This window comes from Salvelinus fontinalis, chromosome 30 (assembly GCF_029448725.1).
Source record: "Salvelinus fontinalis isolate EN_2023a chromosome 30, ASM2944872v1, whole genome shotgun sequence".
Taxonomy (NCBI): Eukaryota; Metazoa; Chordata; class Actinopteri; order Salmoniformes; family Salmonidae; genus Salvelinus; species Salvelinus fontinalis.
In genome coordinates this window covers 21,424,564-21,448,712 of record NC_074694.1, presented here as the reverse complement: position 1 = coordinate 21,448,712, position 24,149 = coordinate 21,424,564, and the positions used below count along the sequence as shown (strand labels likewise).

Here is a 24,149-nt window from a genome sequence, read left to right as displayed (position 1 = left end):
CACGACTGTCTTGGTGTGTTTGGACCATTCTAGTTTGTTGTTGATGTGGACACCAAGGAATTTGAAGCTCTCAACCTGCTCCACTACAGCCCTGTCGATGAGAATGGGGACGTGCTCGGTGCTCCTTTTCCTGTAGTCCACAATCATCTCCTTAGTCTTGGTTACGTTGAGGGATAGCTTGTTATTCTGGCACCACCCCACCCGGCCAGGTCTCTGACCTCCTCCCTATAGGCTGTCTCGTCGTTGTCGGTGATCAGGCCTACCACTGTTGTGTCGTCTGCAAACTTAATGATGGTGTTGGACTCGTGCCTTGCCATGCAGTCGTGGGTGAACAGGGAGTACAGGAGGGGACTGAGCGCGCACCCCTAGGGAGCTCCAGTGTTGAGGATCAGTGTAGCAGATGTGTTGCTACCTACCCTCACCACCTGGTGGCGACCCGTCAGGAAGTCCAGGATCCAGTTGCAGAGGGAGGTGTTTAGTCCCAGGTTCCTTAGCTTAGTGATGAGCTTTGATGGTACTATGGTGTTGAACGCTGAGCTGTAGTCATTGAATAGCATTCTTACATAGGTGTTCCTTTTGTCCAGGTGGGAAAGGGCAGTGTGGAGTGCAATAGAGATTGCATCATCTGTGGATCTGTTTGGGCGGTATGCAAATTGGAGTGGGTCTAGGGTTTCTGGGATAATGGTGTTGATGTGAGCCATTACCAGCCTTTCAAAGCACTTCATGGCTACAGGCGTGAGTGCTATGGGTCTGTAGTCATTTAGGCAGGTTGCCTTTGTGGTCTTGGGCACAGGGACTATGGTGGTCTGCTTGAAGCATGTTGGTATTACAGACTCAATCAGGGACATGTTGAAAATGTCAGTGAAGACACCTGCCAGTTGGTCAGCACATGCCCGGAGCACACGTCCTGGTAATCCGTCTGGCCCCGCAGCCTTGGGTATGTTGACCTGTTTAAACGTCTTACTCACGTCGGCTACGGAGAGTGTGATCACACAGTCGTCCGGAACAGCTGATGCTCTCATGCATGCCTCAGTGTTGCTTGCCTCGAAGCGAGCATAGAAGTGATTTAGCTCATCTGGTAGGCTCGTGTCACTGGGCAGCTCGCGGCTGTGCTTCCCTTTGAAGTCTGTAATAATTTGCAAGCCCTGCCACATCCGACGAGCGTCGGAGCCGGTGTAGTATGATTCAATCTTAGCCCTGTATTGACGCTTTGCCTGTTTGATGGTTCGGCGCAGGGCATAGCGGGATTTCCTGTAAGCTTCCAGGTTAGAGTCCCGCACCTTGAAAGCGGCAGCTCTAGCCTTTAGCTCAGTGCGGATGCTGCCTGTAATCCATGTCTTCTAGTTGGGGTATGTACGTACGGTCACTGTGGGGACAACGTCCTCAATGCACTTATTGATAAAGCCAGTGACTGATGTGGTGTATTCCTCAATGTCATCAGAAGAATCCTGGAACATGTTCAAGTCTCTGATAGCAAAACAGTCCTGTAGTTTAGCATCTGCGTCATCTGACCATTTTTTTATTGACCGAGTCATTGTTGCTTCCTGCTTTAATTTTTGCTTGTAAGCAGGAATCAGGAGGATAGAGTTGTGGTCGGATTTACCAAATGGAGGGCGAGGGAGAGCTTTGTACGCGTGTCTGTGTGTGGAGTACGGGTGATCTAGAATTTTTCCCCCTCCCCTCTGGTTGCACATTTAACATGTTGATAGAGATTTGGTAGAACTGATTTAAGTTTCCCTGCATTAAAGTCTCCGTCCACTAAGAGCGCCGCCTCTGGGTGAGTGGTTTCCTGTTTGTTTATTTCCTTATACAGCTGACTGAGTGCGGTCTTAGTGCCCGCATCTGATTGTGGTGGTAAATTAACAGCCAGAAAAAGTATAGCTGAGAACTCTCTAGGCAAGTAGTGGCCTGCAATTTATCACAATATACTCTACTTCAGGCGAGCAAAATCTAGAGACTTCCTCAGATTACGTGCACCAGCTGTTGTTTACAAATATGCACAGACGCCCCCCTCGTCTTACCGGAGTGTGCTGTTCTATCTTGCCGGTGCAGCGTGTATCCCGCTAGTTGAATATTCATGTCGTCATTCAGCCACGATTCTGTGAAACATAGGATATTACAGTTTTTGATGTCCCATTGGTAGGATATTAGTGATCGTACCTCGTCTAGTTTATTGTCCAGTGATTGCACGTTGGCGAGAAATATTGACGGTAACGGCAGCTTTTCTACTCGCCTTCTGCGGATCCAGACGAGGCATCCGGCTCTACTTCCTCTGCGTCGCTTCCTTATGCGAATAATTGGGATGTCGGCCCTGTGGGGTGTTTGGAGAATATCGTGTGAGTCCTGCTTGTTGTTGTTGTTGAAGAAATCTTCGTCTGATCCGAGGTGAGTGATCGCTGTCCTGATATCCAGAAGCTCTTTTCTGCCGTAAGATACGGTTGCAGAAACATTATGTACAAAACAATTTACAAATATCGCAAAAAACCCCACATAATAGCACAATTGGTTAGGAGACTGTAAAACGGCCATCTCCTCCGGCGCCATTTTCCCCAGAACTATAGGTAGCTGTAGGCCCAGAACTATAGGTACCTATAGGCCCAGCACTATAGGTAACTATAGGCCCAGAACTATAAGTAACTATAGGCCCAGAACTATAAGTAACTATAGGCCTAGAACTATAGATAGCTGTAGGCCCAGAACTATAGGTAACTATAGGCCCAGAACTATAGGTAGCTGTAGGCCCAGAACTATAGGTAACTATAGGCCCAGAACTATAGGTAGCTGTAGGCCCAGAACTATAGGTACCTATAGGCCCAGAACTATAGGTAACTATAGGCCCAGAACTATAAGTAACTATAGGCCCAGAACTATAAGTAACTATAGGCCTAGAACTATAGATAGCTGTAGGCCCAGAACTATAGATAGCTGTAGGCCCAGAACTATAGGTAATTATAGGCCCAGAATTATAGGTAGCTGTAGGCCCAGAACTATAGCTAGCTGTAGGCCTAGAACTATAGGTAACTATAGGCCCAGAACTACCATGTAATACCTTTTCAGTAAAGACACACATTAACAGAGAGGTTCTACAGATTTTTGTTTACCGTAAGGTTTAAGACAATAATTGTATCCATAGCTTAAATTTCCCATTCCATCCATATCCATATAATGTCAAAATAAATCTTTCCCAACTACATAACGTACAGTATGATTGCCTGCATATTTGGTGAGCTTCAAACACAAACTTTTAAAGAAAAATGACATGAAAATAAAACAAACTAACATTGTATGGTGTTAATTAGGCCTAGGTGTGCAGCACTCTTGTGCAGCATGTGTTTTGCATGTGTATGATGATGATGACTATGATGATGATGATGATTGGTTAATTGCAGGCAGGTTGTGATTGTAGTAAAATAACTTGTGCTGTGTGAGTGTCCATATTTCACAAGCTGGATTGAGAGGGGAATGGACAAGGGTGCCGGTGAGAGGCGTGTAATATGTTTAACTACGGTAAAGTAGTGTTTTGAGAATTGGTAATTGCTTACATCCCTCTCTGGCAACGGGGACACTGTCCAGAACTCAAGGTACACACGCACACGCAAACGCACACACACGTATGTGTTCTTGTGTAGCGTGTTTCAGGGCATTCATGGCATAGAGCCAAAGCGTCACTCTGAAATGTCGAGGCATTGACTAACTGGCAAAAACAGTAGAAGAGAGGTTTTTCTGTTGCAGAGATACATGCATTCAACACCATAGTAAAATCACCCAGTCCTCTGGTTTGGACTCTAGATTATGCTCATAATTGAATATTCCACCTCTGAGTAGAGAGTGAGACAGTCAGACATAACCACAATATCACTTTTTGCATAAGAGGAACTTTTCAAACTCATAATATTTACTTTGATAATGTTTTGACGACGTGGCAAGTCAGAACTGTGAACCTCTCTCCAACATAGTAATTTAACGACAGAGTGGATAAGGTTTCTTTTACCTTCTTACTTTTGCAAATTTTCTTTGAATAAATAAGACAGCCTTTCAGGTCTTTCTATCTGAGCCATACCTTATGTGTGTCATAGGTTTGTTTACCATAACATGCTCACTTCTTAGAATCGTTTTTTGTTTCAGGGAAATGGACACAAAAATATACAGAATTCTGTGTAATTATATGCAAAAGTTTATTTAAGTTTGAAGGAAAAATGAAGAGAAAAAAACTAGACAAGGGTCTATACGTGTTCACAAGGAGTGAGTGCCTGATGTTGTCTAGGGCAATCTAGCAGGCTGAATGGTTTGAATTTACTGCTCTACGACAGTAAAATTGTCCTAATCACTAGGTAAACAGATACTTCCCCTCCTATCAGAGCGCACCGGCAAATGGGGGAAAAAACTTTCTCTGTTAATTGTTGTTTTCCTACTTATTCTGATTTAAAAACACCAGCATAATTATTTGTAAGTACCACTTTGATTTTGTGAATTTGTTTGAAAGAGACTTAAGGTGTTTCACTGAATTATTCACTTAGGTTTGGTTGTGAAGTTTGCTTGCAGCATTTGAAGTCAAATTAGAAAGGAAAGCCGGGAGCTGGGTAGTGTTACATAGCTTTTGCTCTTTTTGAATTACCTGATTTTAATCTGACCTGACCTTCTGAAAACTTTTTCATCTTACCCTTACATAAAATAATATCTTTGAAAGCTATACCCACTCAATGAAATATATAATTTTATTTATTTATTGTACATTTACTATTTAATCACAATATTTAATAATGTGTAATTTCATATAGTATATAACATTTTGTATTTCCCCCAAAATTATGGAAAAAATCTATAACATTAATTTAGATATTTTCTGCAACAATAACATGAATTTGAGGAAGAAGAAAACTAACCAGGGTTAGATGAGCCAGAAGAGAAGGAAGCAACACGACTCATCTACATGTACTGAACAGTGGGCTGCTCTCTCCTCTCCAGTGCTGGCTCCAGTTGTTTCACTGCATGCCGGTGGTCCAGGGTGGTGTGCTGCTCTGGGTGTCCCGGGGCCTGGGGGTCTGGGCCCAGGACTGGGTGTAGGTCTGGGACAGGCCTGCCAGCTTCCACAGGTGCCTGGCTGGAGGACGGAGGATTGTTAGTAGGGAACATAGCAAGGCTTACTGGAAACAAGAAGACAGGCCACACTCATTACTTACACTGGAAACACTCAAACTTGCAGACCACTGAATTTCTCCAGCTCATGTGCCCATACATGTCAACACTCACACGCATACTGAGACCTATTACAAATGGGTGGTGTTATGCATGTCAAATGGGTGGTGTTATGCATGTCAAATGGGTGGTGTTATGCATGTCAAATGGGTGGTGTTATGCATGTGAAATGGGTGGTGTTATGCATGTCAAATGGGTGGTGTTATGCATGTCAAATGGGTGGTGTTATGCATATCAAATGGGTGGTGTTATGCATGTCAAATGGGTGGTGTTATGCATGTCAAATGGGTGGTGTTATGCATGTCAAATGGGTGGTGTTATGCATATCAAATGGGTGGTGTTGTGCATGTCAAATAGGTAGTGTTATGCATATCAAATGGGTGGTGTTATGCATATTAAATGGGTAGTGTTATGCATCTCAAATGATGGTGTTATGCATATCAAATGGGTGGTGTTATGCATATCAAATGATGGAGTTATGCATATCAAATGGGTGGTGTTATGCATATCAAATGGGTAGTGTTATGCATATCAAATGACGGTGTTATGCATATCAAATGGGTGGTGTTATGCATATCAAATGATGGTGTTATGCATATCAAATGGGTGGTGTTATGCATATCAAATGGGTAGTGTTATGCATATCAAATGATGGTGTTATGCATATCAAATGGGTGGTGTTATGCATATCAAATGGGTGGTGTTATACATGTCAAATGGGTAGTGTTGTGCATGTCAAATAGGTGGTGTTATGCATGTCAAATGGGTAGTGTTATGCATATCAAATGGGTGGTGTTATGCATATCAAATGGGTGGTGTTATGCATATCAAATGGGTGGTGTTATGCATATCATATGGGTAGTGTTGTGCATGTCAAATAGGTGGTGTTATGCATGTCAAATGGGTAGTGTTATGCATATCAAATGGGTGGTGTTATGCATATCAAATGGGTGGTGTTATGCATGTCAAATGGGTAGTGTTATGCATCTCAAATGGGTGGTGTTATGCATATCAAATGGGTGGTGTTATGCATATCAAATGGGTGGTGTTATGCATATCAAATGGGTGGTGTTATGCATGTCAAATGGGTGGTGTTATGCATGTCAAATGGGTGGTGTTATGCATATCAAATGGATGGTGTTATGCATGTCAAAATGGGTGGTGTTATGCATGTCAAAATGGGTGGTGTTATGCATATCAAATGGGTGGTGTTATACATGTCAAATGGGTAGTGTTATGCATGTCAAATGGGTAGTGTTATACATGTCAAATGGGTGGTGTTATGCATGTAAAATGGGTGATGTTATGCATATCAAATGGGTGGTGTTATGCATATGAAATGGGTGGTGTTATGCATATCAAATGGGTGGTGTTATGCATATCAAATGGGTAGTGTTATACATGTCAAATGGGTGGTATTATGCATATCAAATGGGTGGTGTTATGCATATCAAATGGGTGGTGTTATACATGTCAAATGGGTGGTGTTATGCATATCAAATGGGTGGTGTTATGCATGTCAAATGGGTGGTGTTATGCATGTCAAATGGGTGGTGTTATACATGTCAAATGGGTGGTGTTATGCATGTCAAATGGGTGGTGTTATGCATATCAAATGGGTGGTGTTATGCATATCAAATGGGTGGTGTTATACATGTCAAATGGGTAGTGTTATACATGTCAAATGGGTAGTGTTATACATGTCAAATGGGTGGTGTTATGCATGTCAAATGGGTAGTGTTATACATGTCAAATGGGTGATGTTATGCATGTCAAATGGGTGATGTTATGCATATCAAATGGGTGGTGTTATGCATATCAAATGGGTGATGTTATGCATGTCAAATGGGTGATGTTATGCATGTCAAATGGGTGGTGTTATGCATATCAAATGGGTGGTGTTATGCATATCTGAATATAGGCACAAAGTTACAAGTACTCTGTCTCGCAGACTATTTCCAACCTCTGCAAGTAATAGCAGACATTTTGTTTCAATCTAGTCGGTTTCAATGATATGATGTTGCTTTTTAACACAAGTTAATGTTTGTTTGGAGATGAAAATCTAATAAAAGTGTTTCAAAAATGTCAATGTGATGATTTAAATGTCAGAAATATATAGCAGGGGATATTAAAGAAGAACTATTACTACCTCCAGTGATACAGTATTTGTTTCTAACATTGAAATGAAATTCATAATTGATAATCACACAGGTGATGTAGTATGTACTTCAGAATGTTTTCTAATTAGGGGAAACATATTTAATGTCTGGTCTCCGCTGGTCATCAGTTAGACATCTACAGTATATCTTACATCAAAAGCATGAAGCAGCTTGTCTCAGTCTCAGTCTTGGCCTGGTAGTGTGTCTAAGTACTTGCCTGCATAGTACGGTGTAAGTAAAAGTGATTTAATGTAGAGGGGTAGTGAGTTTCTCTCAGAAACCAAATACTGGAGTATAGAGTTTCGGCCATATGGATTATAGTGTGTCTGTGTCTTGAACCTAATATCTGAGTATAGAGTATCCCGGTCAGTGCTAGAATACTGAAGTATAGTCTTATCGTATGATCTGGTGTTAGAAAACATTTGTCCTATATTGTGCACAGGGATCTAATGTTAGATTACACAGAGTTGTGATAGTCTGGTTTCAAAATATACTTACGTTATTAGTGCTTTGATTTAAGACCGGTAGTCCTATCTAGCTCCAAATGTCATGCTATGACGACACTGCTGTTTAATGTGTCTCTGTTCTAGGGGTACTTGAAGGCTCAGTACACCACAGGTGTCTGCATGTGGAATTATTTGTATTAATAAGTATGGATAGGCTTTTAGAGTGTTTGTTTGTTTATTGGTTCATTAGGGATAGAGTTACACTAGAATGAGCTCTGGCGTTCAACTAATATAATTATTAGGAAAATAAACAAGTACCACTTGTAGGCTGTAATATCTTTCTCACCACCTTTCACTTTTTTCTTTGTCATCCTTTCTCTCTCTCTCTCGTTCTCTCTCTCTCTGGTTGTCTCTGTCGCTATCATTTTCTCTCTCTCTCTCGTTCTCTCTCTCTCTGGTTGTCTCTGTCGCTATCATTTTCTCTCTCTCTCTCTCTCTCTCTCTCGTTCTCCACATTTCTCTCATTTTTTCTCTATTTTCCGGTAGTAAAATGGTGCCAGCCTGACACATAAATGCAGAGGCCATGTAACTGAATCCTCTCCATTATACAGTAAAGAGGCTGAGCGGCGCTCCCAGTTTGAGGAGAACATAAAAACTCAGCAGCATGATAAGGAGTTAAAGAAAGACTTTGATATTTTTAAATGGCAAACATAAAAAGCAATCAAGATGGACACGGTCTCTATAAAGCTCTAATGGAGGATCAATTAAGAAGCCTGAGCTGCAAAGAGAGACGTTTACTGTGCCGATGCCGGCAAAGAACCAACCTGTCATCTCTGAAAACTCAAGGTTGGATCAAAAACACAGAGAGGATTTCTCGTTCTCTCTGTACATCCTTCAGCCCAAACCAAACATTATGTTCTGTAAGAGGGGCAAAGGTCAAGCTGTGTTAGACATACCAGTTGTCTTTTAGTGTCCCCTGTTGGAGCGCAGGACCATCATGGAAACAATGCAATACTACTGTCTGATCATTAGTGGAGTTGAATGAACACTTAATGACCTATTTAGTACACAAACTAAAACAAATAGATTGACAATTTAGAAATCTGGAAATTCCATGTCATACGTACGGTAAACCAGACATATGATGTCAATCCCAGTATTTATTGCGTGTTTGTTATTTTCCTGCCACAACATCCCTGGTGAACTGAATGACCGGCCTGTCCCTCTTGGTAGGAACATAAAAGATGTAACACACAGTATATTTTTCCTATCGTCTTTGTGTTTATTTTCTGGTCGCTGCAGACATTTGGGTTTTCCTCTGTGCTTGATATTAGCATTGACATTAGTCCTTAAAGCAGTGTGTATTTGTGTTTCTTTAAAGGTGCTGACCACAGTCACCTTGATTTGTCCACCATATTTACTGAGCTCGCTAATGAGAAGTTATTAAGGTGTACGGCTTGAATTTTCTTTTCCATGCCCAATATATTTTTGCAGGTACATACTCATATAATATCTGGACACTGAATGACAAATTAAATGATATTTGAAATACTTGACAACCCATCTGTCAAAAGGAGCCTTTTTCAAGTGTTTACAAACGGCATTTCTAAACTTCTCTTGACCTAGGGTGTTTATATGCCAAGTTTACGTTGTGAGCATTTCAAATGTCATCAAAACCACCTTGCTGGAGGGGTCTAAATTGGTTCCATTCGGCTGTTCGGGGAGCCGGTGGCTGCTGCTGTGAGAGCCGTGCGAGGGGAAAGTGGAGAGAGGCTGGAAAATCAGCGTAGAAGAGGGACAGCATGGTCTTTCAGATGTCCTGGTGATGAGAGCCAATCATAGAGGAGCAGCAGTGGAGAATTGCATGCCAGGCCTCAATCAGCCACCCATCCTCTGGGCTGGGGGGAATGTGTCAATCAAACGACCTGCGGGTTGAGTGGGGCGAGTCGACCTTAGACTACAGTTTCACCTAAGGTCATTCTGGAGAGGGCATAGAGGGCAGACCAGGGCAATGAAGAGCAGAGATACAAGGGATCGAATGTAGACTCTTGTAGAGTTAGTCAAAACATTACATATTAAATAACAAAGAGTTTGAATTAGCACAATTATTATTTAGACTAGATTGTGTGAAGCTGCTGGCACAACATGTACAACAAGTTTTTAACAAGCAATAACCTTTGTTCATGCAGGATATAAAGCAAACCTGACTGTTTAGCTTTTGTCAAATGCTCGAGACTCTATGAGAAATTACACAATAAAGCTTATTTTAACACACTGTCATTTTAGGTGCAATACACCGTAGGCTTACTGCCAAGATGGAGACGGATGTCTTTGTTTATGTTTAAGTATGGGTGACCATGTTTGTAAATGGACTGTATATTGTGAATGCATATAGTGTATGTTTGTTGGGGCTCTCTGGCCTGGGGTTAGTGTATGAGTGAGTATGTCCATGCACATGTCAGTATGAGAGTGTAGGAGTGAGCCTGGGTGTGGAAATGAGGCCTAGACACTTTCAGGAAGGACAGAAAGCAGATGTTGGGAACGTGCTAAATGACTGTCTTGTTGATATTCAACCTGCTATTAGAGAGGTATGTAGCAGTAGTCCTGCAGCTTGGAGAGGATTACATTAGTCAGATCCCTCCAGTGGACAAGTGGCTGCCTCACTCATAGAGGAAGTCAGACACACACACACACATGTGCAAACACATGTCCGCACCCATGCACACAGACACACACACAAACACATACACGTACACATTTGCACACACACACACATTTCTTGACAAATGACTCTCCACTCGTGTCCTCTCCAGTGCCTCTTCTGCACTGCAGACTGCAGACCGAGTGTGTTCTGGGTAGAAATGTGTGTGTGTTTGGGCCGGCAGCTCAGGAGGTCCTGTAAACACAGCCTGAAGCGCTTTATTTGATTTCTACCAAATCAGGGAGGGACACAATCTCCTAACCCAACACATGGAAATGAAGACCTGGGGATAAGGTAATAGGATTATTCTATTTTTTTGTTTTACATTTTAGTCATTTAGCAGACGCAACACCTATTCTCAACTTTCACAAAGCAGAGAGATAGGGTGAGGGAGATAGAGAGAGAGAGGGAGAAAGGGGGTTGACTGAGAGAGAAAGATAAAGAGAGAGGGAAGTAGGAGGGAGGAAGGATAAAGAGAGAGAGGGAAGGAGAGAGAGCGAGAGAGAGAGAGAGAGAGAGGTAGGTAGGTAGGTAGGTAGGTAGGTAGGTAGGTAGGTAGGTAGGTAGGTAGGTAGAGTGGGGGAAAAAGGACTCCGGTTCTGGCTGCGTTTGACCAGAAGCCAAGGTCTGAGACTTCCAGTTGTGGCCAGGCTCTAGTGAGACAGCTGCAACTTTTCATGGCTCCAACTCAGCAAATTTCCATCAGCCACCACTGCCAGAGACCACAAAACGCTTTCAAACAACGGCTCACTTCAAGAATTTTTGTCTCGGCGAGGGAAAAAAATGTGTCAGAAATGTGTCTTGGTGTTGCTGAGTGAGCGCTGTGCATTAGGTTAGCAGAGTAATGAAAACGGCTCACTGGCAGAGGAGGGTGATTGCCATCACAGGCAAAATTGCTTGCAGATTCAAGGGGGACTTAAGAGGGAGTGGCTGGGGGTTGGGGTGTGTGTGTGTGGGGGGGGGCCTAACGAGGCGAGGACAGCGTGTTTCGTCTCAAACCCCTCTCCCCATACATTAACACTTGTCAGCATTGGCCATTAGACTCAAATCCGGTGCAGGAATTTAATACCAAACCATTTATTTAATTGAAAGAAAAATAAATCTCTGAATGCATCAGGGTAGGGTGCGGATGTTTTCTGGAGAGGTTGATAACACCAAGGACCCCCAAATGACACAAGCCTAGTGGCTGAAAATAATGTTGCTTTTACTTGAGACAAGGAGCTCTCTTTCTCTATTAGAACCAGCTGCCCCACATAAATCATTCTTGATTTAAGTTGAAATTAAAAGAACAACTGATTTAATGAAGAAGGCTATTTATAGCTGCTGGCCACTCATCCGTATCGGCCATTGACAAAGAGGGGGGGAGGAAAGAGAAGAGGGGTGGCTGTCTCAATAAACCAGTGGGTTTACACAGTGCGCTTGTAAAAACAACTGGGCCCAATCGAATCGTGACCGGGAGGGACGACTACAGACAGCCTTTGTCATGTGCAGCCTGGTACGGGTAACAGAGGACTAAGGGGGAGAAACACAAATTGACAGCTCTCTTTAATGAAGGGGCACCAGGCCGGATTGAGAAGAAGTAGGTAGCTGATGTGGACTGGAGAGAGAGGTTGTATGTGCTCTACGGGGCTGAGCCATCATGGAATCAGATGGAGAACCCACTCCCTCTTTTTACCAAAGGGACCGAAAGTGAAACTCAATGAAAAATGACTGAGGAAATCACTTGTTAAAGCAATGTCCATGTCCCCTCTCTCTCTCTCTTTCTCTCACTCTGTTCCCTCTGCCTTGTTCCAGGTTCAGTTATAATACTGGTCTTTCGAACCAGGGAGGTTTGTTTGAAGTCTGGGCTGTAGAAGGGCTGCAGCAGTAAAGGGACTTCCCTGCCTTCCTCTGGCCATATAAATGACAGTTAGTGAAACTGGATATCCCGATATCTGCACCGCCCTCTACGTTAATCAAATCCGCCGTAATTGTCATCTGCAGATTTTTAAAGACACGGAGGGGAAATAACAACTTGACCTGTGACCCCTTCCTTGGGGTCTTCTGAGAGTTTGTATATAGTCATGCTCCACTGTGCATTACTGTCTGCAAGGCCTTTGGGTTTCTGGGAGGGAGTCTGTGTCCTCCTCTCTCTCTCTCTCTCTCTCTCTCTCTCTCTCTCTCTCTCTCTCTCTCTCTCTCTCTCTCTCTCTCTCTCTCTGTCTCTGTCTCTGTCTCTGTCTCTGTCTCTGTCTCTGTCTCTGTCTCTGTCTCTGTCTCTCTCTCTCTCTCTGTCTCTCTCTCTCTCTCTCTGTCTCTCTCTCTCTCTCTCTCTCTCTCTCTCTCTCTCTCTCTCTCTCTCTCTCTCTCTCTCTCTCTCTCTCTCTCTCTCTCTCCCTCTCTCTCTCCTACTCAACTGTCTTCCCTCTCAACCCATAACCATTGCATCAGTAGAACACAAATTGGGCCTCTGCGTCAAACACTACGCACGCCATGATACCTCTCTACTCACTTGATTCTGGTTGTGCAAGTGACCACAACCAGCCCAGCCCACACCAGTCTACCCACCCCTGCCAGCCAATCCTAACCCAAACTGGCCATCTGTACTCTACTGGTTCCAGTGGGAGAGGTAGCAGGACTAGCTGGAGAGACAGGATGCTGTCTGGTAGTATTCTGTGGGTTACTGAGTTATGACAGGTTGGGTGTGTTGACTGACATTCCCTGACTACGCCACTCCCTTAATTCCAGGGAGGGAAGATGGAACAAGACGATATTAGAAAGAGAGTATTATGAAGGTGGAGAGAACAGCAGCAGAAGCTCCAAATGCTGTGACACTGAGAAGACAACCCCTGTATATAGATGACAGATGACTGACCATAAAGATCCTGCCGTTAGTTGCTATTTTTGTGTTTTACTTGCAATGACAGTTAACACATGGTTGTATTACTTATTTCCGATGAATGCGCTAGTTGTACGATTCTTTGAGTCTGAGTAAGAGCATCTGCTACATGACTAATATGTAATGTCATGTATGTAAGTGATAGGCACCACGGTTACTGCAGTGAGGGTGGCCCCTTCACCTGACACCACCGTCACAGGTGTCCCACCACGCGGGCAGCCGCTGGCCAAGCCGACTCCTCTGGCTTAATTCAGGTTGACACGTTCAACTCGCCAAATATGAGAGCCATCTGAGGCATGGAGCAAGGGAGTGCAGGGGAGCATGGGGAAGGAGGATGAAATCTGAAACAGTCCAATCGTAAAGGCTTGAGAACTTATGAGGGATTTATGTTAAAAAATATAGGCAACAGCATCAGTAAATCTTAAGCCCCTGGAAATAGATTGTACCAAAATGGAGCTGATTGCTCACATATAACTGCGGTTCAGAGTGTTAGAGGCATGAAATGTCAAAGCGAATTTTCATATAAAATATACCCCCATGACACCAACCTTCAGGATGTGTGTTCAGAAAAGTAATATTCTGTTTGTAGATCAAGTTTGTTTGCTTTCCTGATTCCATATAAATTGGTATTTGTTGATATTTGTTTAGCCTGTGGTGTTATGGGTAATGGATTCCATGGAGACGTAGTGTGAAGCTGTTGAGGGTAAATAAACAACTCTTTTGTCTCGTATCACCAAGTCAGTCAGCTACCAGCACACATACAGATACAGACCTTTTATCTTATTCACAGCTGAATAGCAGCCGAACTGGCTCTGAGCTTTCATTTAGAACAGACATAAAAGGGAGGTGCAGAGAGAGTCAAAATCCGACCCTGAGAATGTCTCTCCTTCTCTTATTATGTCTGCTGACAGTAACTTTGGCTGTGGTTTTCATTTCTCTCCCTACTTGGAAGAGGACAGTGTCATCGCTGGTTCGGCTCCAGTCCGACATGTGGCACCTCCATTGTGTTCTGAGTAGCTCTTTATTGGGGCGAGAGTTTCATGGGGATATTAACCATATTACAGCACTGAGCAAATATGCACTTTATCGCCTCGGACTAAACGAGCACGTTTGATTTCGGTTACACTCCATTTCAATTGACATACACTGCTCTAGAGGTTTCATTGAGATGGACAGGCCCCTGGCCATGTGAACACCACAGCAGGACTATGTGAGTGTATGTATGTGTGCGTGCTTGTGCTTGTGCTTGTGTGTGTCTCATACGTTTGTATGTGTGTATCTGCATACATGCTTCCACGTGTGTGACTGTGCATGCATGCAGTATGTGTGTGTCCTCAGCACTGTGTGGGTGTATTAGTGTTAGTGTACATGTACCCTGCCTACAGGTTAAACAAGCAGGCTTTTCTGTGATACAGAGGGCTGAAGTGTTTACCCAGTACTGTGACCTTCTATCTGTGACACTTTCACTGCTGATATAAATACCTGCGCCTCTTTAAATCACCCAGCAGTCACACAGGTAACGTGATCCTTATGCTCCACGGGCCCTCTTATTGGTCAAGCTCAGGCATATGGGCCCAATCTGAACCAATGGAATTTCAGAACGTAGATTGCCGAAGTATATTTTTATACAGTTCTATTTTTATACAGTGTAAAAATTGTGTTTGGGTGACTGGGTGTTGTGTTGCACGTTAAAACCAGATAGCACTAAAGTCCAAAAGTACGCTAATTAAGAGGTGATAACGTGCTGATGCCAGTTAGAAGGAAGCCCCTGCAATTCCCAGAGCTGCAGAAATGTTATATCAAGTATATGGAGTGTATGCCAGGTCGGGTGATGCAAGGCTAATACCAGACGCTGGAACCAGGCGGTCACATATCACATGAGCAAAGCATAGCGACCCCCAGCCTGATGGGCAGGGATGGCTGGATAGGGTGTGCTGCTGTTCCCTCAGTGAATAACAGCTTAACCCATGTCATGGTGAGTCAGCAGTTCATGTCTTTCACAAAAAAACGCTAGGCTACATGTAGTAGCACTTAGTGGTGGGACTCAAGACAACACTGGAATGAAAAAACATGTGACAGATAACATTTGATTTGATTAGACTTTTTGACATGGGGAATATTTAAATAATGTAACTGAATCAGTATGACAATATAAACAATAAAAACAAGTTGGCACAACTCTCTAAATACATGGCTCTGGTTGGGACTGTTGGCTTCTACCCCTTTGAAGGTGTAGAGTTGAGCATGTTGCCCCTTCATCTTCATGGTTTACTGTCACAATGACCCAGATACAGAACGGTCATGTGTACTCCAGATAGAGAGATAGAGATCAGGGCTTACCCTGTAGCAGACTGGGCTTGGTCATGTGAGATGGGTTAGTACATCTAACATGGGATATTCTTACTGTCTTGTCTATTGACTGAGACTGAGAGACTGAAATTGTAACAACTGCTGGCGGAACTGTACCAGCAGCTGTTGTAAGCTGTGTGGAAACCTATGGAAATATGTGGCAGTTTTGCAAGGTTTCATATTTAAAGTAATTTCCTTTTCATGTTTTCGGATTACACTCAGAATTTCCACCCTGGAATTTTTGACGCTGAGAAAGAAAGTAGCAGAAAGGGAAAAGCAGAATTGGTCATTTCTTCTTTCTGTGGAGAAGCCTAACCGCTCTCCACGACAACTTCATTTCCTCCAGCATGTACAGTTACAGCACTCAAGAATCTTTATAAAGCAACTCAAAGTTTTGCTTTTCTATTTTAAATACACCATTGTCGCTCTGCCCAGATTCCTCTCTCCAATACTGCGTGCTCTAACCAAATCTGAAGTGTCCCTGAACAGCCATGGCACATCTCAGCTTCTGGGGATGACATTGAAGTAACACCTTGTACCAGAGATAAAACTATGATTTATATCTATGGTACACAAAACCAGACCTGGGATCATAGGGTACATAGTTGAATCCCCAGAGCTCCCATCCACAACCACTGACATGTCTCTATTTCACCTCTGGAATCAGATGGATCAGACCTCTCCACCTTTCCCCTCCCTCAGCCCTGGAAGCACAGCCCGGTGGATGTAAGCAGACACCACACCCTGCTCTACCTCACTGCCAACCAGCAAGCCTCAGGATCCCACCCCAGACTACAGACCCAGATCTAGGACCCAGTACCCAGGACCCAAAGTCTTAGCCCATGAGCAGATGGAGGAGGCCTAGCCTCCCTGGCCCCATCCTGGGTGGGCATGGTGACCACAGACTCAGACTCCCCAGGGAGAGAGGGACGGGCGGGCCCTGCTGCAGCTGCCTGCCTGTGCTTACAACCCCCTTCACCCAAATTCAATTACGCACATTAACCACAGCCATTCATCCCCATAGAAAATATTGCTTTGTGATAATAAAGGTTAGTATTAAATGTACAACAGGGAGAGGGAGTGTGAAAATGTTGTCCGTTTTTGGGATTGTTACATTTTAAAAGTTGTTTACTTGTCACGGCAGCCTTCCCTCTCTTCACTAAAAGAGAGGGTGAAACAGGGATCGGACCAACACGCAGCGTAGCCAGTGCTCAACATGTTTAATTACAATAAACGTGAACACTTAACAAATAACAAAATAACAAACCGTGAAAAACCGAGACAGTCCTATCTGGTGCAGAACACAAACACAGAGACAGGAAACAACCACGCACAATCCCCAACACAAAACAAGCCACCTATATATGATTCTCAATCAGGGACAACGATTGACAGCTGTCTCTGATTGAGAACCATATTAGGCTGGACACAGAAACAGACAAACTAGACACACAACATAGAATTCCCACCTAGCTCATGTCCTGACCAACACTAAACAAGCAAAACACATAAGAACTATGGTCAGGACGTGACATTACTGGCCTAGGTAAGAGGTATACCTAGCCCAGGCTTTTAAAAATATTATCACCGACGTTGGCGGCGATCACATTCACAGTAAACGATGCGTGTTAAATGTCAAGCTCGCTATAATGCAGATCTAGCGTTCCAAAAAGCCGACTTTATCAAACAAAAAACATTAGTGCTCCTTCAGTGATATCTTGGACATGCACAGACAGCACTTCCCATAATTCATTGCCTTCAGCTACAAAGGTCAACTATGAACATGCAAGGCAATGTGAGAAAGGAGCTCTGTTCCGCTGCAGTTCACTGTTTATTGATGGCTAATGGATTTTCTGCAGTTAGTTCATTTATTTTCTCTGTAATCCAATCTGCACATTGTTTATAGCTGGGCTTCAAAATAGAAGCATGACTCTGACCCCACTGAACACGACTGTTTGTGACCCAACACCCGTCTCAGATTTCAGTGAGGAAAGTGGAGGAGGTAGATGGTTGTGGTGGCTAGGCCAGTGAAGTGGGGGTGGAGGGAGAAAAGGGACTGAGCTAAGGAAAGGGAAAAAATACAGATTTCAGTCCAGATTGTGTCAGTCCCATTTTTCGCACACCCTCACCTCTACTGATCGGAAAAAGCATAAACAAGGTTTCAATAGGGCCGATCAAAAGTCCACCTTTCACCTCCACATCTGGCTTTGACCCTGTCATGGACCCGCTACAGATAGAACACACAGACAGACTGACAGACACAGACACGTATAGAGTCCAGGCAGTCAGAAAGACACCCGCACATACAGACACAGGCAGGGAGACAGACAGACTGGCGATCTATCAGACAGAAAGCAGCTTCAACTGGCTGACCAGGTGACCGAATGACCGATAGACAGACACACACACAGACACACACAGACAAACACAGACACGCAGACTTTCTGATTAAGAGTGCTTTCCCAGACCGAGGGGCTCCAGCAGTAGTGAGTCATGACAGGGTGTCTGTGGTACAGTACCTGTAGACCGTCCCAGGGGGCATTCCTCATACTCACTAACCACATGAAAAGGAAACCATATGAGAACTAGGAATTATAATGGGGATTTCAATTGAGCTCTCTATAAAATAAAATATCTGACGACTACATTGAGTTGTAAAAGTAGGTTAATGGGGGACAGTAAGTGAGATGAAATCCTGTACTCTAAAAGAACTAGGACTGAATACTCAAGCATGTGACTGTACTGTGGTATCTGACTGTGTACTGTGCTGTAATGTAGTTATACTTTTGGGCAGGACAGGCTTTCAAAATTATTGGACACCTCTGCAGTAATCTCCAAACGTTGGAGTAATAGCTTTCAAAGACCAGGACTGAGAATGTCTGAACAAAAGCTCACCCTTTAGGATTTCCTTTAACAGGGTCTCCAGATACAGTGTTTAATCATTGTGTGTGATGGTTTAGAAAGGCTGTCTCCAAAACCAAACCTTGTCTCTATAATATAAGTTGAATAACCATATAGATACTTTGACCTGTGAGTAGAGTGGGCTTCAAGGTAGTCTGACATTACCAGAGACAGGTCACACCTTGACTGGCTTCAACGTCTCTGAATTGACTGTGACCGTGGAATAGAGGAGACCTACCTCCCGGTCCACAATGTTTTAATCTCTCGATTTCTCATAGGAATCAGGAGAGATGATCGTCAGAGTTTAGCAGCAGTGTGATTCACAGTGGAGCGTTCCAGCCGTGAACTCTCTGAACACTCTGCAGTCTGTGCCAGCAGCACCGGCCTTCTGGCATTGTTCTCCAGGAAAAAAAGGAGATGGATCGTCTTACCTTTTCAGGAAGACAGAAAAAAACACTACAACCTAATACCCTCCAGAACACAGGAAAAAAGGGGAAGCAGTTGAGAGAGAGAGCTTGCATGGCGTGCAACAAAATCAGGGCTTTACATCTGTCTTCCAATCTGTCTTTCGGTCTGTCTGTCCATCTGTCAGCTGGAGTCCCTTCCTGTCCCCGTGATTGTGAGACTAATATCTGCAGAGTTAATTACTGCACCAACAAGTTGATGGTAACAGCGCTCACTGTTGCCCCTAGTGGCTGGTTTCCAGGTCATCTCCTGACATCCTCAGATAGAGATTGGACGTCGAATACTGACTTGTATCACGGGTGACCTGCCTGACGGCACGCCCTGTATTGATTCTTACAACGGAAAATGACTTTGACTTAAAACTCCAACAGTTGCCTCGGCTGGTCACTTTCTCTAAGTAACCTGACATCTGGAGTGACAGAGTGATGGATGTGTATGTGTGTGTGTGTGTGTGGCTCTGCCCTGTTCTCATTATGTCCTCTCCAATCTCAGCCATCACACTACTGTCCAGGGACCGCAGGTTCCCACAGAGTGTAACCTACTGTAACTCAATACACACATCATACACCAGTTTGAGGCTGCTGAGGGGAGAACAGCTCATAATAATGGCTGGAGCTGAGCAAATTGAATGGCATCAAACATGTTTGATGTATTTGGTACCATTCCACTTATTCCGCTCCAGCCATTACCACGAGCCCGTCCTCCCCAATTAAGGTGTCACCAACCTCCTGTGTTATACACTTGACACTCCAGAATGCTGAAGTATCACATACAAACAGAAATATGCACGACCGTTCACAATAATGCACATACTTGGCACAACAGCAACCATTCCCCTCCATGTCAGTGTGTTAAGATCACCTCATTCTGACCTAGTCTCACAACAATGCCATGAGTGATTCACCACATAAATTATTACAGATGGTGCTAAATGCTATTAATAATCTCATAATTATCACGATCACTGTCATCAACTGTCACTGGTGCCATTGTGAGGCCTGTCTCTGGGGCCTCCCTGCCTCTTGGCTGTTTCTTGGGGATTTTTTGGTAAGCTGAGATCTTTAAGACACCAACAGGATCTTATCAGACGGATCAAGTATGTATGGGAAAGCGATACAGAGAGACTCACTTGCCCCCTAGATAAGGAGGTACAAGGTTCCAGTTTGCGCTGCAGGCGCTTCCTGTTACTAATACTGATCCGCTTTTGTTGCTCTTCCCCCAGGACCAGGAACATCAACTTCCACCCTCGCCCCTGTCTCTCTTACCCCCTAGTCTCCAAGCTCCACCCAGCCCCCAATCACACACACGCACAGACATGCAGGGTGTCAGGGTGTATTTTGTTAATTAACCATTAAAAACGACTAAAAGTCATACAAATATATAGTGATTGAGTAAGGTTGGCCTATTTCAATCTGTCTTGACTCCCCCAGTTAGAGGCATGCAAAGACAGGTGCGACTCAGCTGCTTCTGACAGGGTCAAAGGTCATAGAAGGATGAGCAGGGTCATGTGAATGTTCCCGTTAATCTTCTTCATTCTTCTGACCTCTGACCTTACTTTCAGCTCAGTTCATCCACCTGTTTATCCTGCTACACCCTACTGCCCCGGAGATTCACCTGAGCAGGTAAACACCTACACCAATGAGTACATGCATTGCACACACACAAGCCTATGTCACACACACACACACACACACACACACACACACACACACACACACACACACACACACACACACACACACACACACACACACACACACACACACACACACACACACACACACACACACACACACACACACACACACACACACTATATGATGAACTTTAACAGTAGTGTCAGTTTTTATTTATTCTTCTAGGGCTGTCAAACGATACCATTTTTATCGAGTTAATTGCAGGATTTGCTGTGATGAATCACAATTAATCACAATAAATTCAGAATTTGATAAAATTGAGCTGTAATTTAAGATTTTTTATGCAAAAAGTATTGCAACAATTTTGATGTTTGATTTTGTCCCAAAAAATCTGGTAAATTGATAAAGCACACTTTGTTTAACCTCAATGCCAACTTCTTTTGACATTGCATTGTTGTTCTTAGCTGTGTACTGTAGATGTACTTAGGATGTTTTCAGTGTATTTTGAACACTTTCAGACAACGCCATTAATCACATAAAAAAGGGTGCACTAATATTACAAAAAGGGAAATGGAGTTAACTGATTAACACTGACAGCCCTAATTATTTCACTAACCACCTGGGTCAAAATACATGTCAAATGAAGGTTGTTCAGCTCTGCTTGATTTATCTTAATTTGCAATTAGTTTTCAATTTGTGACTATTCCAACATTTCTATTGAACTCGACAAAGAAAATCATGTGCAGCTCTAGTATTGTTGTTCTTCTTCTCTTTAGTCAGTCACCATTCCAACATTTTATGTTTACTATTGTATTGGTTACGTTAATAAAATAAACTAGAAAGGGTACTTTTCCTGAAGAAAAAATGTGCGACTTGCTTCAGCCAGTGTAGTAGTAGAAGTAGTGACTGTAATACAGTAGTGAGATAGTAGCCTTTAGTCTGATAACAACAGTAGAAGTAGTGACTGCAGTAGTGGTACCTGTAGCCCAGTAGTAGTAGTAGTAGTAGTAGTAGTAGTAGTAGTAGCAGTAGCAGTAGTAGTAGTAGTAGTATTACAGTAGTGGTACTAGTACAGTAGTAGTGGTAGTAGCAGTAGTAGTAGTACAGTGGTAGTAGTAGCAGTAGTTGTAGTATAGTAGTATTAGAAGCAGCAGTAGTAGTACAATAGTTGTAGTACAGTAGTAGTAGCAGCAGTAGTGGTAGTAGTAGTAGTAGTAGTAGTAGTAGTAGTAGTAGCAGTAGTAGTAATACACTAGTGGTAGTAGCCGTAGTAGTAGTACAATAATACGATAGCAGTACAGCAGTAGTAGTAGTAGTAGTACAGTAGTAGTAGTAGGTGCAGTAGTAGCAGTGGTAGTACAGTAGTAGTAGCAGCAGTAGTAGTAGTACAGTAGTAGTAGTACAGTAGTAGTAGTAGTACAGTAGTAGTAGAACAAGCAGTAGTAGTAGTACAGTAGTAGTAGAAGAAGCAGTAGTAGTAGTACAATAGTAGTAGTACCAGCAGTAGTAGTACAGTAGTAGTAGTAGTAGTAGAAGTAGTAGTAGTACAGTAGTAGTAGTAGCAGTACAGTATTAGTAGTGGCAGCAGTAGTAGTAGTACAGTAGTAGTAGTAGCAGCAGTAGTAGTAGTACAGTAGTAGTAGTAATAGTACAGTAGTAATAGTAGTAGTAGTAGTAGTAGTAGTAGTAGTATTAGTAGTAGTAGTAGTAGTAGTATTAGTAGTGGTAGTAGTAGTAGTAGTAGTAGTAGTATTAGTAGTGGTAGTAGTAGTAGTAGTACAGTAGTAGTAGTAGTAGTAGTAGTAGTAGTAGTAGTAGTAGTAGTAGTAGTAGTAGTAGTAGTGGTAGTAGTAGTAGTAGTACAGTAGTAGTAGTAGTAGTAGTAGTAGTAGTAGTACAGTAGTAGTAGTACAGTGGTAGTAGTAGTGATAGTAGTAGTAGTATTAGTAAAGTAGTAGTAGTAGTAGTAGTACAGAAGTAGTAGTAGTAGTAGTAGTATTAGTAAAGTAGTAGTAGTAGTAGTACAGTAGTAGTAATACAGAAGTAGTAGTAGTGGTAGTAGTAGTAGTAGTAGTAGTAGTAGTAGTACAGTAGCAGTAGCAGCAGTAGTGGTAGTAGCAGTAGTAGTAGTACAATAGTAATACGATAGCAGTACAGCAGTAGTAGTAGTACAGTAGTAGTAGTAGCATCAGTAGTAGTACAGTAGTAGTAGTAGTATTAGTACAGTAGTAGTAGTAGCATCAGTAGTAGTACAGTAGTAGTAGTAGTATTAGTACAGTAGTAGTAGAGGTAAAAAAAATAAATCATGCTCTTGGCCCAGTCTGTAAGAGTTCCTGCTGTTACATTTTCATTTCAATTAATTATGTAATCCCATAGATTTCTAGAAGATAATAAAAAATTCCTTATGAGTTTAGTACAACTTTCTTACTTTATAATAACCCTTAAATCTGAGGTCGTATTACACCTAGGAACACCACTTTGCCTTTGCTTGCCTTTATTTGAAATGTGATGTTTTTAAAGAAGTAATTGTAGAAAAATGGTAGTGTTGTGTGTGTGTGCGTGTGCGTGTATGTGTGTTCCTCCCTCCATCCTATTCCTTTTTGATGAGGTCAGAGATGTAATCACTGTAGATGTCCCATCTGTGAATCTGAAAGTGAAAAAAAAGGTTTAGTTCATCCACAAGAGCATGGTACCTGGAGTCCATTCAATCTCAATTTAATAGTGGCTGGAGTCCATTCAATCGCAACTTAATAGTGGCTCTGGCTACATACATTCAAGCTAATTCTACTGATTAGTAGCTGTGGCAATAGAGGCACCTGTATCGTATGCTGTAGGACAATTACAGAAGGTCTCCTCCACTCTCTTAATCCACTCTCTCACGCTTTTAATCTCTTCTCCTCCATTTCCCTCCTCACTTCCTTCACCGCCTTCTCCTTCTCCAGCTTCATCTCCACCACCTTCTTAAACGTCTCCTCCTTTTCTTTCATCTTCTCCATCACTCCTTCCAACTCCTCTCGGACTTCGTCCACATCCTCGCTCTTACAGTCAAACTTATTTCTCTCATTTATCTTCTCTTCCACAATCAACTCTATCACTCTCTCCATCTTGGTCTTCCACTTTTCCTCCATCCTTACCTTCATAAGCTTCAACCTCTCTACCTCCATCTTCAGCTTCTCCTCCATTTCCAACTTCACACGCTCCACCTCCTCTTCCTTCCTCTTCTCAAACTCCCCCCTCTCTCTCGCTCTATTTCTCTCTCTCTCCCTTTCTCCCTCTCCTTTCTCTCTTTAATCTTCTTCTCCAATCCCTCCAACTCTTCTTTCACTTTCTTCACCTCCATCTTTGCCTTTCTTTTTAATAATCTCTCATGTTCTTGTAATTTTCTTCAGTCTCTCATCCACATCCAGTTTCAACCTT

General features: G+C 43.0%; 1 pseudogene; it reads right to left on the bottom strand.

Moving 5' to 3' along the window:
• LOC129828464 (uncharacterized) overlaps positions 1 to 23,914 on the bottom strand; it is a 31,852-nt pseudogene extending 7,938 nt beyond the window's left edge.
• Positions 23,915 to 24,149: the final 235 nt, after the last annotated feature.